Genomic DNA, 14,385 nt, shown 5'->3' with positions numbered 1-14,385 from the left:
GGTGCATTGCAAGAATATTTTTCAATTAAGTACTCCTTACCCTTTACTCTTACAATGACAATACCCAAATGCAAATCCTCACTTAACACAACACAACACAGGTGTAGTTGTTCTTTTCTCAAAACGTTTCCGTTCTACAATGCCAAAGAGGTCTAAAGTGTGGCTACACTTTATAAAAGTGGATGCCGAGTCAGCAAAGTGCAACATATGCGATAAGAGTATTGCAACCAAAGCCGACATTACCACCAATTTAATGAAGCATTTGTTTGGATGAGTGTTTTGCCCTCCCTCCCTGTTTAGTTTGGTCTACTCCATTGCGTATCTTGAAACACGCCCCCTTTCACGTCATCTAGAGAGAGAGAGAAAGATTTATCCGGTACAGCGGATTTCTCTAAGCAGCAGGCCACTGTATACGTTTACCTTAAACGTAACCGACTGTGTTTACGAGAATACATGCAGAGACAATTATTTTGATATAATTGTGTGTGAATGTTTTCATTCAGAAGTTACGATACGCGAAGGATGAATTCATTCTCTGTACGCGCATTGTCTGAAATGCTGCTCGCAGCGCGTGCTTTGAATGAGTGAGCGCAAGCTCTAAACGCGCGCAAATTCTTTAAAACGCTTGAATCAGCAATATTTAGAAACAAGTGCAAACGATCAGCTACGATCCGTTTCACCCTTCAAGCGAGTGAACAAAGCGAATCAAGTTAGGAATTTTACATCACTATTCACGATAGCCCATCGGACTGGAAAACACAATAGCCCCGGGACGTGGGGCTAGCGATTTTGTGAACCCTGCAGCTCAGATCTATCCAGTTTGTGAAACACTGGTTTTCACACTGGTTTCGTTAAACAAAATAAATTATTATTTTAAAAAATTGACTCAAAAGAATCATCGGTTCACTAATCGGATCATGAACTTGTATTACCGAGCCAAAGATGATCTATTATTGAACATCTCGAATGAATAAAGACTTCAAGTTCATCTGTAAAGCACATAAAGCTATCGTTTGAGTTTATAAACTTCAATTTCATGCATGATTCGTATGGATCTGCTAACTGAATGCAAAGTGTGAGTTCTAGGAGAATGTTTGTGTCTTGATGAGCATTTATCGCTCACTAGGAGTCGCTAAATGAACAGCTGCTGTTTTTTTTTTGTTTTTTTTTCAACGAAGGATCAGTTGCCCTATTGGTTTAAATCTTTACTTAAATATTAAATTAATAATTGACATCAAAACAGGGGCGTTTGCGTTATGATGTGGTGGGCTGCTGTGGGGCAAGTCCAGGGCAACTTTTTGGTCCCAGTCTGCCCCTGATTGGCGCACCCCTATACAAAAAGCACAACCAGTTGTATTAATAATGTTATCCTGAGTGTGAAGTGTTACCAGAATTTGTTTTAATTAAGGTGAAAAAATAAAAGTTTTGTGTTTAATGTATTTGTGTTGATGTTGAAATGGATTTTAAAACATATGGTATTGAAAAAAGTATTGTTAGGAACTGGTATCGAAACTGAGGTATCGAAATTGGCCCCGGATCGAAAGATTTTGAACAATACCCAGCCCTAAACAGCTCTGAGTTTGTCCTGTAATGCCTGAAGTGTTTGGAGAACACCTGATAAGAGATCAGAGACCATTCCTCCATATAGAATTTCTCAAGATCCTTCAGATTCACAGCTCCATGTTGGTGCTTCTTCTCTCCAGTTCACCGCACTCAGTTTCTATAGGGTTCAGGTCTAGGCCATGGCAAAAGCTTAATTTTATGCTCAGTGACCCATTTTTGCGTTGATTTTGTTGTTTGTTGTGGACTATTGTCCAGATGGAAGATCGAGCCACAGCCCATTATACAATTTCAAACAATAGGCATATCCATGATCCCATGCATCCTATCAAGATGTCCAGGACCTCCGGCTATAAAACAGGCCCACAACATTAAAGATCCAGCAATATATATTTATCTGTGGGCATGGGATACTTTTTATTCAAAAATAACTTTGTGTTCCTAATATTTATAATTCCTGTGGAACAGGAAGCCAAGGTTTTTTTTTTTTTTTTTCTTTGTTTGTTAGTTTTTTTCATGCTTCTGGTCACCCTGGTGTGCTAATAATAATAATAATAATAATAAAAAAAAATATATGGGCCGTTATCGGCGTTAACGTGAGACTTTTTTCGGCGATAAAAAAAAAAATATCGCCGTTAATCTATTCTCAAAGTTGGGTTGGGACCTGGGTCTATACTACGCGAGCTACGATGACTTTCACCTTGGTATTTTAGCACAGATGTATACCTAGCCGAATATGTAGGGGGCGAGAATGAGTCTTTAAACCTGTGTGTATGCCTACTGTGAAATTAACACATCAAACGTGACATGATAATCAGGGGAAGTCGTGGCCTAATGGTTAGAGAGTCGGACTCCCAATCGAAAGGTTGTGGGTTCGAGTCCCGGGCCGGCAGGAATTGTAGGTGGGGGGAGTGCATGTACAGTTCTCTCTCCACCTTCAATACCATGACTTAGGTGCCCTTGAGCAAGGCATTGAACCCCCAACTGCTCTCCGGGCGCCGCAGCATAAATGGCTGCCCACTGCTCCGGGTGTGTGCTCACAGTGTGTGTGTGTGTTCACTGCTCTGTGTGTGTGCATTTCGGATGGGTTAAATGCAGAGCACAAATTCTGAGTATGGGTCACCATACTTGGCTGAATGTCACTTCACTACTTCACTATTCACTATAACATGGATGCAGCTAAGATGCAGCTAAGACGCTGGGTTTGCTTCAGGGAATTGTTTTTTTTTTTTTTAAAGAAGCTTCCCAATGGAAACCTCAACAAGACGCATGCATGTTTCACACATACTCCGTCTGCAGTGCGTATGCAGTCCGTGTGGGTTTCGTATGTGGTGCTGAATCAGCACGGACTCTTACTAATTGTGCTTTCACACAGGACCACAACCGCGTGAACATTGGAATCTGTTAACATGGGTGCGTAAAAAAATACGAAACGCATACGCACTGCAGACGGAGTATGTGTGAAACAGGCGTAAGGTTGTTTGCACCTTGTGCAATGTGGAATTAGTTTACAGCTTTCTCAAGCAGTTTGTGATGCATTTTGGAAACAGGAGATGAGCCCCTGGTCTAATGCACCACCTGGCTTGAGAAACACATCTCAAAGACTTAACGTTATTTTTGGTCATTATTTTATTTGGGTAGCACACATTTTCTGAATGCCTTAGGCAGAATTCAAATGAGCCATTTTAATCTAGATTAATTAATTAATAACAGTTTCCTTGCCACTGTCGCCTCTGGCTTGCTTAGTTGGGGACACTTCATCTACAGCGATATCGTTGACTTGATTGCAAATAAATGCACAGACACTATTTAACTGAACAGAGATGACATAACTGAATTCAATGATTAACTGCCTTTAACTATCATTTTTTCATTATTGACGCACTGTTTTCCTAATGAATGTTGTTCAGTTACTTTGAAGCAATGTATTTTGTTTAAAGCGCTATATAAATAAAGGTGACTTTGACTTTAGATTAATCTAGATAAAAAAAAATAATAATAATAATCTATGCCCATCACTATAGATATGAATGAGAATATACTTTTGTAGGGGTGCCAATAATTGTGGTCAACATGCATTGGAGGACAAAAAAACAACAACAATAAAAACAATCATGAGATTTTCTCCCCACTTTCAGTTGTTTTTCTTCAATGAAAGGTTATAATTTATGTAATTTTTTTTTTTATTAAATATTTTTTTGAGTGAAAGACTTATTTTCACAGCTGCCTTTCCTCATATTTGCCAAGGGTGCCAATAGTAGTGGAGGACACTGTATATATTCCAAAACATTACAATTTCTATGAAAATGTACATTTTATTAACAAAAAAAATATATATATTCAACTGTGAATCACTGTTGGGCATAATGAGAATAATCAAAATGAAAAGCAAAAATAAATGGCTATGAATGACACAATTTCTGAAATGATGTGATCTAAATCTGCAAAGATTCTGTCCTGACCTATATTCACAGTGTCTTGTGGGTTGACCTGTGTGAACATATATGTGATCATTTCAGCTGAGGGAGAAAATCTAGTAAAGGAAGTTGGAAAACAAGTACGTGAGCGAAGACATGACACTCGTGACAGAGCCTGAAACTATTCTTGCATGCACAGTGAAGAGGATGTGATGTTCAAAAGGACTATCTTCATGATCATATATGACAGAAACTGAGAAAAAAAGCCACTCAGTTGCGGTCGCATGATCTGCTCTGGTTTTGTAAAAACATGTTTTGCAGCGTATTGCATGTGTAGTACCATGTCAAGTACTCCAAACGAGAGTTTTTTTTTTTTTGAAAAGTCAAAAGGGGTTTGGAGCAACATGATGGATTGCAAATTATTGGTTATTTATTACTACTGTTTCATTGAAAACTTCATAAAATAGGGTTTAATGATTTAACTGTAGTGAGTTAAAGAGACTGTGGAAAAGCAGGGAGAAAAAATATAGCACAACAGATAATTTCAACCCTCCAGTATTATTCACAAAATTACCATATCTCCTCAGCATTTAGGACCAAAAAGCATTCTGCCAATATTTGTTCATTGTATGATTTATATCAATGTAGTCTCCATGCATCTTAAAAAGCAGAAATTAAATCAAATAGATCCCATAATTTAACACTCTAACCAAAATATTCCCCAAACTGAACATAGTTATTTGTCTTTAATGAGTTTATTTATTTATTTATTTATTATGTCCCATTATTTCAAGTTTTGCAAATCTTTTAATTACCTGAGAGTCATTATGCTTATATTCTTAGCTTAGCCTGAATTTTTAGACATATATCTATCCTCTTACACTAATAATCTTGTTTAACAACCAAGTTAACCATAAATTGTTATAATGTTCCAAGTGAAAAGGATTAAAACAGTTTAATTTAATGAGTTATCCCCAAAGGCGCCCTTAAATTCTTCCAGACCCTCAGTTATTCTCTAAACATCTACTATAATTCACTTGACAACAGTTAAAATTGGAAATGTAAGACTTCTCTGTGACAAAAAAAACATGCCATTTTGAATCAAAGATCTTCCCTTAGAGTTTACAGAGGAGCCAAGTTGGATGTTCCTACACTCAGATAAGCAAAAGGGCCCTTGTGGAATCTCAATTTTCACCCAGCTTCCAGAATGTGGGCAGTGCTGTGAGTAATTACATTAATCCATTTATCATCGACTGCCTGGGTAACCTGGGAGACTACAGCAGGGCCAAAACCAGAGGGCCGGCACTATGCTGGGTATTTTCTGTTATTATTGACATCCATTTTGGGAGGTTTTGGTTGTTCAACCATATTTAAAGGGCACTGACAAGATATAACAGTAGTTTTTGCCCATGATTCAAAGCTGTGACCATGACTTAGCTTGTGCTCTTTTAACAAGTCTGAACAAGCAGCAGTAAGCCAACAATATGACACAACCATGAGAAAACCATCAACAGACACAAAACATTTGAGGCCACAGAGGAGTCTAAAGGATTTTGGTCAGAAGAGGTTACAGACCAATATTTGACATTAACTGTTTTAATTGCACTTTTGAATCTTTCAAGATTTATTATATTTAAAAATAAGAAAATACTCAGATACATCAAAGTTTGAAACACATACAGAACAAATTTCAGTGTAAATTATTCATGAACACATTAAGTAAACTGTCGCGTTGGACTGAATAAATCAATTTAGATCAAGGTTTTACAACAATGAGGCTATTAGTTATATGTGTGTGTGTGTGTGTGTGTGTGTGTGTGTGTGTGTGTGTGTGTGTGTGTGCGTTTGTGTGTTTGTTTTGTGTATGTGTGTGTGTTTGTTTGTGTATGTGTGTTAAGGTTGCAAGTTTGAAAGTGCACAAGGGAGAATTATGATTTCATGAATTTTCCAACAAGTAACAAATTACTGATCTTCTTCAACAAAACCTTTATGATGTTCCAGCAGTCTTTGAATCCAATGCTCTCCATTAACTTACTATTGCGGAAAGCTGCCTCCTTGTCATTTCTGACTTATAACAAAAAACAGAGTAATGGCTAAAAGCTGCACAGTAGATGTACAGTAAACAAGCTAAAAAACCCAGAACTAGTTTTTATAAGCTGTTGATCTCACAAAAAAACAAGCGTTTAAGACATAGATAGTTGTAGATGTCGGGGTATTTCACATTTGGCCATTCAGTAGGATCATTTCTCAAACAAAGGTTAGAAGAAGGGGCACTGACATAGACCAATAAAATTGTATTTCTTAATATGTCTACTCCTCTCATATTCATAGAGTGTGGTTAAAAAAAAATCCTTTGATATGGTTAAAAAATAATGAATGGTCTTGTCGCCGATTACGTTTCCCTCCAGAGTAAAATGACATATTTCTGTCTACTTTTGTGTTTGGGGGGGGGGGGGGGGGGTGGTCGACAGTACACCTGTTTACTGTACACCTTGTCACATAATGACATAATGACACACATGGGTATGGTTTTCAGAATATTACACTTGTTGTTCCGTCTCTATTCTCTTCTTACTATTCCGTTTCTTGTGTTTTTCTTCGCCAGTGGCTTGTAAATCAACATCTTGGTAGCTCTGCATTAATCTTCAAAATCAGTTTGACAAAAAAGACTGTACCTTCCTGAAATGTAGATGAAGACATGCAAGATGAAAATATATTTAGGGAGAACCAAAGTAGAACAATTTTCATTTACCACAAGAAAGCGTAGGCTACCTTTGATTCGGTCATGGCATGCCTACACTAGTGGATCTGTAGTGTCAGTAATTCAGATATGATTCACTGATAAACTTATAGTGGTTTTGTGTGCAGGAATTGTGTGTATTTGAATGCTATCGGTTTGCTACCCAGCAATGACTGCAGTATGTAATCATCTGCTTTCTCATTTGCTTTCCAGGAGATTATCACCACAGTGCCTATTTAGTAAGTTGTTCATCTTTAGTCAAGGGAAACATGTGTAAATTCTTGATCAAAAAAGATATGCTAAACCATTCTTAAAGTCATTATTGTATCATATTTTTAATTGTTTGCCCTGTTTTTTCTGGATAATATCAGCCATTTAATCTGTTTTACACTTGACATGTTGTTTTACACTTGGCAAGTAATTATAGAATGAATAAATAAATAAATAAATGAAAATGTCATCAAAACAAGGCTAATTTTGGCTCACAAGTTTGTATACCAAGTTAAAATGTATTAACTATTATTTGATGTCTATGTTTATATTTAGGTTTATTTGTACAATAACACACAAATTTGAGTGCGCACGTGACATGCCTACTCATATACGCACACCCCACATAATGAGACATCCTCTGACCTTTCCTCGCACACCCCAAGAGAACAGTGATGAATCATCCTTTAAAAATAACCTTATGTGTTGGGTCATTTAATGATTTACAGTTTTCATCCACATGTAATTATTACATTCATTATTTGGCCAGAGAGTGTCTACTAATAACAGTGACTGAGAGAACCTTCTTTTGGATGCTAGCTAAAGATTTACAGTTCAAGGGTTGTGTAGTATTGAACATGAAATGAAATGAATTTAAAAATGCTCTGGTCTTTGATCATATTAATGATTTCAATAAGAAATTTAAGTTCATAAATGGTTTTCAATTTAAAAATAATACATTAGTTAATTAGTTGTTGTGATTACATGTGATAGATATAGATGGGTATAATGCATCTGTATATATATATATATATATATATATATATATATATATATATATATATATATATATATATTTATATATATATATATATATATATATATACACACACACACAGGGCCTAAAATTAACACTTGCCAAGTGCCAAATGCGAGTAAAAATAGGCATTGGCCAATATTTAACAGTGTTAGTCTCCAGTTGGTGGGTAAAACTTTTATGAAGTATAAGAATGCAATGTAGTAAGAACAACAGCCAGTTTTTAAGGTTATTCTCTGTTTCTAAACTTAAGCGAATAAAAAAATATTTTCCGAAGACAAGATCATCGTGATTAGCTGTTCTGTCATAAATGACCACAGCGAATCAAATAATATGATACATACGTGACTGATTAGGTCAGAGCAGTGCAATGGCAAGCTTGTCCATAGACACGGTTCTAACAACTTTTACCCGAGAAGATATTGATGTTTCATTTCGGAAGCTTAACTTTTCCGTTCTTTATTCTTCATAACCCAAGAATGTGGGGACATACAACTGGGGTTACGCCATCTAAACGGTGCAGTGAAGTAGGCTTTAGTTGGAAAGGCTGCTCGATTGGCTGTAATGTACCCAGACGCTGATCCACTTTAGTAGCGCTTCAACAGATGAAAGTACGCACACACAGTCTAAATATGCGGTTTTGACGTGACATTCAGCCAGGTATGGTAACCCATACTCAGAATTCATGCTCGATATTTAACCCATCCAAAGTGCACACAGACCAGCAGTGGGCAGCCATTTTATGCTGCGGCACCCGGGAGCAGTTGAGGGTTTGGTGCCTTGCTCAAGGGCACCTAAGTCGTGATATTGCTAGTCCGAGACTTGAACCCACATCCCTACGGTTAGGAGTCAAACTCTCTAACCACTAGGCCACGACTTCCCATGAGTTATATTTAAAAGAATTATAAAGTCTAAAATGACCGTAACGATTTTAGAGAAAATAGGGTAGGCCGATGTGTCAGATCTGCGTGATGTGCATCAGGTTTTGAAGTGACATCGCCACTTTTAAAGTTAAACCCGCTGTACAAGTCTGTCATTGATGTAAATCAAAGAACACAAGAAACAGAGACATCACTAGACTGCTCTAGTTCTTATTAACTTTTGTAGCTTGAATAAAGGTTTATCTGTATAGTTTATACAAATTATAGTCTATGTGAAAATTGTTTTAAATTTACTTAATATGTCAGAGCCTATTAAATGTTAAAAATAATGGTTTATAGGCCCACTGATGTTGAATGGCTATAATTAATTGGCTAGGTAAAACTGAGGGAAAATGCATTTAATAGAGACACCAGTAGTATTGGTATCAATATTACATTATTTAATTAACATTTAAAATATAATATCTTTATGTTGATTTCTACATTAATTTGGAGGTTCAGTGTGAAATTATGACAATATAAATATGCGATAAATCATGATGATGATTATTATTATTATTATTATTAATTGACATACAGCACTAATGTTAACCTTTTATAGATTTAATTTTCAAATTTTTTAGGTCCTCCCAGAAAGAGATCCAGACTGCCCACACCCCCTTGCCCGCCTTCAAATGTTCTATTCGATAATCCGGCCATAAAATGAAGCTGAATGGATGAACTGAATAGCCCTACTCTAATCTGTTAACATGGGTGCAGAAAAAAAAAAATTACCACATATGCACTGCAAACTGAGTATGCATCTCAATATTAATATTAAAAAATTAATACAAATAAGAAAGAAACATCAATAAAAAATACTGTAAATACATTATGTCATTGTAGTAGTAATAACTGCCTGTTTCTGAAAAAAAAAAAAAAAACCCGGTTGTTAGTTTTAGGCACTATATATATATATATATATATATATATATATATATATAGCAACACCTAAATGAAACATAACTGAGGTACGCTGAATATCCGAGCAAATTATAAACTTTAAAAATTATAGATTATGCTGCTAACAGTGTCACAGTCATGGATTATTTTCCTATGAGACACATACTGATAAAGCCTATGTTTTAAATGCACTGTAAGACATTTTCAAATGCCAGAATGAATGAACGCAATGCAAACTCTGATTAGCAGTTGTTAAAATGTTACAGATTTCCTTTTGTATCACAAATACACGCAAGATGTTGTATCCGGTGAATTCAAGTGGACTCCATCTGAATTCTTGTGGTTTAGTGTGGAAATTCCCATAAAAAAAAAAAAAAAATCAGGACACCTGCACCATACATTATGAGGAATCTTCCTCCCCCATTTCTCTATGAAGAACCAGAGAACAGCTGCTTTCCCCAAGGGCCTTCTCTAGACATTCCAGCAGATTAGTCCAGTGGGCATTCGTGCAGTGCACTCGAACCCTTTCCCTCTGAATTTATTCTCTATCTATCTCTCAATAGTGGTTGGGATGATTGAATGTATGTTTGCATCTGTCATTCCTGTTCAAATTATTAACCTTAGGTAACTTTATTAGTTATCATGAACTGAAAATAAATAAATAATAATAAAACATTTTAGTTATTTATTTAATGAAAAGTTTAGTTATTGTTAAATTTAACATTTATTACGAAGCAACCAATTGCTTTCCATTTAATCTAAAAGCAGTCTAGGATAAACCATATTAAACATTGTATGTGTGATATTTATTTATAACAGTTTAGCATAGGACACGCTTTTTAAAGTGGCTTTATTTGTTGTTAGAAGATAAAGTAGCAAAAAAATAATGAATTTAGTAGATAAAAAAAACAACAACAATAAAAAACAAGAGTGATCTGTTAGTGGAGGATGTGTTTATGATCAGATAATAAGAAAAATGGGCCTCTTGCCTGGGCGGATGTCCGTTAAAATGGTCAAAATTTCTCAGAAACCCAGTGTTAATGGGCCATTGTCAGTGTACTGTATGCCACATTATTTGCATGTGTTTGAATGTGTTGCTTGTACAAATCTGCATACAAATTTGGGGTGAAGGTATATATTCTAAAAGTTTTCTTTTAGGGTTAAAGCTTGGGTGAGAGCAGGGAGCAGGTCTGATATGTTTATTAAAATACATACATACATAGATACAGTTCATAATTAAATAAATATATAAGTAGTATAGAGTGACCTAATTAACATTATCTATTTGTCTATGTGTCAAAGACTTTGCAAGAATCGTTTTGCCTCATTCAAAAGTTAGTCACTGCAGAAGCCTTGTTTCAAGCATGGATAATCTACAGCCTGTTGGAGATAAGCAAACATACACCATAAAAAAAAATTAAGGGAAATGCTGACTTTCTTTGTTTTCTAAGAAAGAAAATTACTTCAATTAGTGTGATGCATTTCTGAGTAAGATTTCAGAACTGAAACAAGGTTACAGATCGATGTGCTTCAAGAATCTTTACAGGGGGGGAGGGGTGTTTTTCTTTTAATAATCAGAAGACTGAAGTAAGTAATTTGTCAGTTAAGTTTTAAAACATTAATTCTGTCTCAGATGTTTCTCCTAAAATACCTAATATATATATATATATATATATATATATATATATATATACTTGTTTGATGTTACATTTGTGTCACATTGATTGTGTCACATTTGTGTCACTCTGAACATGAAATTGAAAGTCTCTTTGTGTGTTTTCTTGTGTGGTTAAGGAAATTAAGACACTGAGTTTCAGTGTCACAATGCCAGGCATGTCTTCAGAGCAGCCAAGGAGCCTGAATCCTCTGGCTAACTTGAACAATGATCAGCAGTGGTCTGAGATATGCACCGTTAACCAGCCAGCATTCCTGGCCACAATTACAGAACCAAGCCATATGGGCCTGTCCAAAACACCTACACATGACAAACAAAAGCTCTGACTGTTCGAAAACAAGGGAACTCTGATTGCTGGCCTTATCACCCCTGCAACCTCCTCCCAGAGTAGCGTTCAAATCATATTATCATAGTTAACTCAATAAATTGTTGAAGACATTTCCACTTGTTCTTCGATAATGAAATGTGCCATGATGTCAGGGGGGCAGGGAAGTGTGTTGCTGTGTTAACTGTGATTGACCCTGAAATAATTAAATGAGCAAATAAATAAAATTCAGTGTAGAACATTTCTGTGTAGAATATTTCTGCTCAGTCTGTTTAAAAGTTTAAAAACTACAACAAAGTCATTTGGCATTAAGTATACTGTACTGTTTTACATTTAGATTGGGTAGCTCTAAACATGTCAAAATGAGCACCACTGTCAGTCAACTACAGCAGCAGTTTCAGTTTGTTAGTTGCTCTAAAGTAAAAAAAAAAAGGGAAAGGTTTTGATTGTTCAACCACTGGCCAAAAGCTTGTATTAAGTACATGTAGTCATATTTACACAACATAATTATCTGTTAATGGTCTGCACTATAACATTCTGTGGGGAAAAACACTGGACGTAATTCCGTTTACTGTGAATTAGTCCAGATGTAATGTAGAAATACATCTGCAAAAGGTCAGATTTGACTGTATCCACAAGTCCCCATAACAATCTTATCAATGTAGAATTGGCAAAATTATTTTACTTTAATTTTAATAGTACTCAGTCTTTAAGAAGTGGAATCACAGTGGAAAGCAGTGCACAATTTCTATGGTGATAGCTAAAAGCCAGAAATATATGCAGGTATGCAAACAGACCAAATGTATTGCTAATGTTTTCATATAGCGCTTGCACCACGATTGCAGTATTTTCTCTGAAAGAGAAATTGACTACAGAAGAAGACAGAAAAAAGAGTTTAACCAGCTGACTGCATTTCTTATGACAACATTGAGAATTCAACACAACAATTTAAAACAACAACACATGGACTTAAGAATGCATATTTAGGTTCAAAGAGAGTATATTTTGGATCATAGTCTACAACCCGAATTCCGGAAAAGTTGGGACGTTTTTTAAATTTTAATAAAATGAAAACTAAAGGAATTTCAAATCACATGAGCCAATATTTTATTCACAATAGAACATAGATAACATAGCAAATGTTTAAACTGAGAAATTTTACACTTTTATCCACTTAATTAGCTCATTTAAAATTGAATGCCTGCTACAGGTCTCAAAAAAGTTGGCACGGGGGCAACAAATGGCTAAAAAAGCAAGCAGTTTTGAAAAGATTCAGCTGGGAGAACATCTAGTGATTAATTAAGTTAATTGATATCAGGTCTGTAACATGATAAGCTATAAAAGCTTTGTCTTAGAGAAGCAGAGTCTCTCAGAAGTAAAGATGGGCAGAGGCTCTCCAATCTGTGAAAGACTGCGTAAAAAAATTGTGGAAAACTTTAAAAACAATGTTCCTCAACGTCAAATTGCAAAGGCTTTGCAAATCTCATCATCTACAGTGCATAACATCATCAAAAGATTCAGAGAAACTGGAGAAATCTCTGTGCGTAAGGGACAAGGCCGGAGACCTTTATTGGATGCCCGTGGTCTTCGGGCTCTCAGACGACACTGCATCACTCATCGGCATGATTGTGTCAATGACATTACTAAATGGGCCCAGGAATACTTTCAGAAACCACTGTCGGTAAACACAATCCGCCGTGCCATCAGCAGATGCCAACTAAAGCTCTATCATGCAAAAAGGAAGCCATATGTGAACATGGTCCAGAAGCGCCGTCGTGTCCTGTGGGCCAAGGCTCATTTAAAATGGACTATTTCAAAGTGGAATAGTGTTTTATGGTCAGACGAGTCCAAATTTGACATTCTTGTTGGAAATCACGGACGCCTTGTCCTCCGGGCTAAAGAGGAGGGAGACCTTCCAGCATGTTATCAGCGTTCAGTTCAAAAGCCAGCATCTCTGATGGTATGGGGGTGCATAAGTGCATACGGTATGGGCAGCTTGCATGTTTTGGAAGGCTCTGTGAATGCTGAAAGGTATATAAAGGTTTTAGAGCAACATATGCTTCCCTCCAAACAATGTCTATTTCAGGGAAGGCCTTGTTTATTTCAGCAGGACAATGCAAAACTGCAACTATAACAACAGCATGGCTTCGTCGTAGAAGAGTCCGGGTGCTAACCTGGCCTGCCTGCAGTCCAGATCTTTCACCTATAGAGAACATTTGGCGCATCATTAAACAAAAAATACGTCAAAGACGACCACGAACTCTTCAGCAGCTGGAAATCTATATAAGGCAAGAATGGGACCAAATTCCAACAGCAAAACTCCAGCAACTCATAGCCTCAATGCCCAGACGTCTTCAAACTGTTTTGAAAAGAAAAGGAGATGCTACACCATGGTAAACATGCCCCGTCCCAACTATTTTGAGACCTGTAGCAGAAATCAAAATTGAAATGAGCTCATTTTGTGCATAAAATTGTAAACTTTCTCAGTTTAAACATTTGCTATGTTATCTATGTTCTATTGTGAATAAAATAGTGGCTCATGTGATTTGAAAGTCTTTTAGTTTTCATTTTATTCAAATCTAAAAAACGTCCCAACTTTTCCGGAATTCGGGTTGTATATCAACCAAAGCAACAATCTAAAGCCATAAGCTCTGTTGAGAATTATCTCTCTCTATAGATAGATAGATAGATAGATAGATAGAATCTGCAGTGATGGTTTGTTGGTATGCTCCCCCATCCTGACCCAAACAGCTCTAAAACAATAAACAGAGAGCATCTTAACCAAAGACAGAGCTAACCACATTAGGCTGGTTTATGA

This window comes from Carassius carassius, chromosome 23, assembly GCF_963082965.1.
Source record: "Carassius carassius chromosome 23, fCarCar2.1, whole genome shotgun sequence".
Lineage (NCBI taxonomy): Eukaryota > Metazoa > Chordata > Actinopteri > Cypriniformes > Cyprinidae > Carassius > Carassius carassius.
This window is presented reverse-complemented; position numbering follows the sequence as displayed.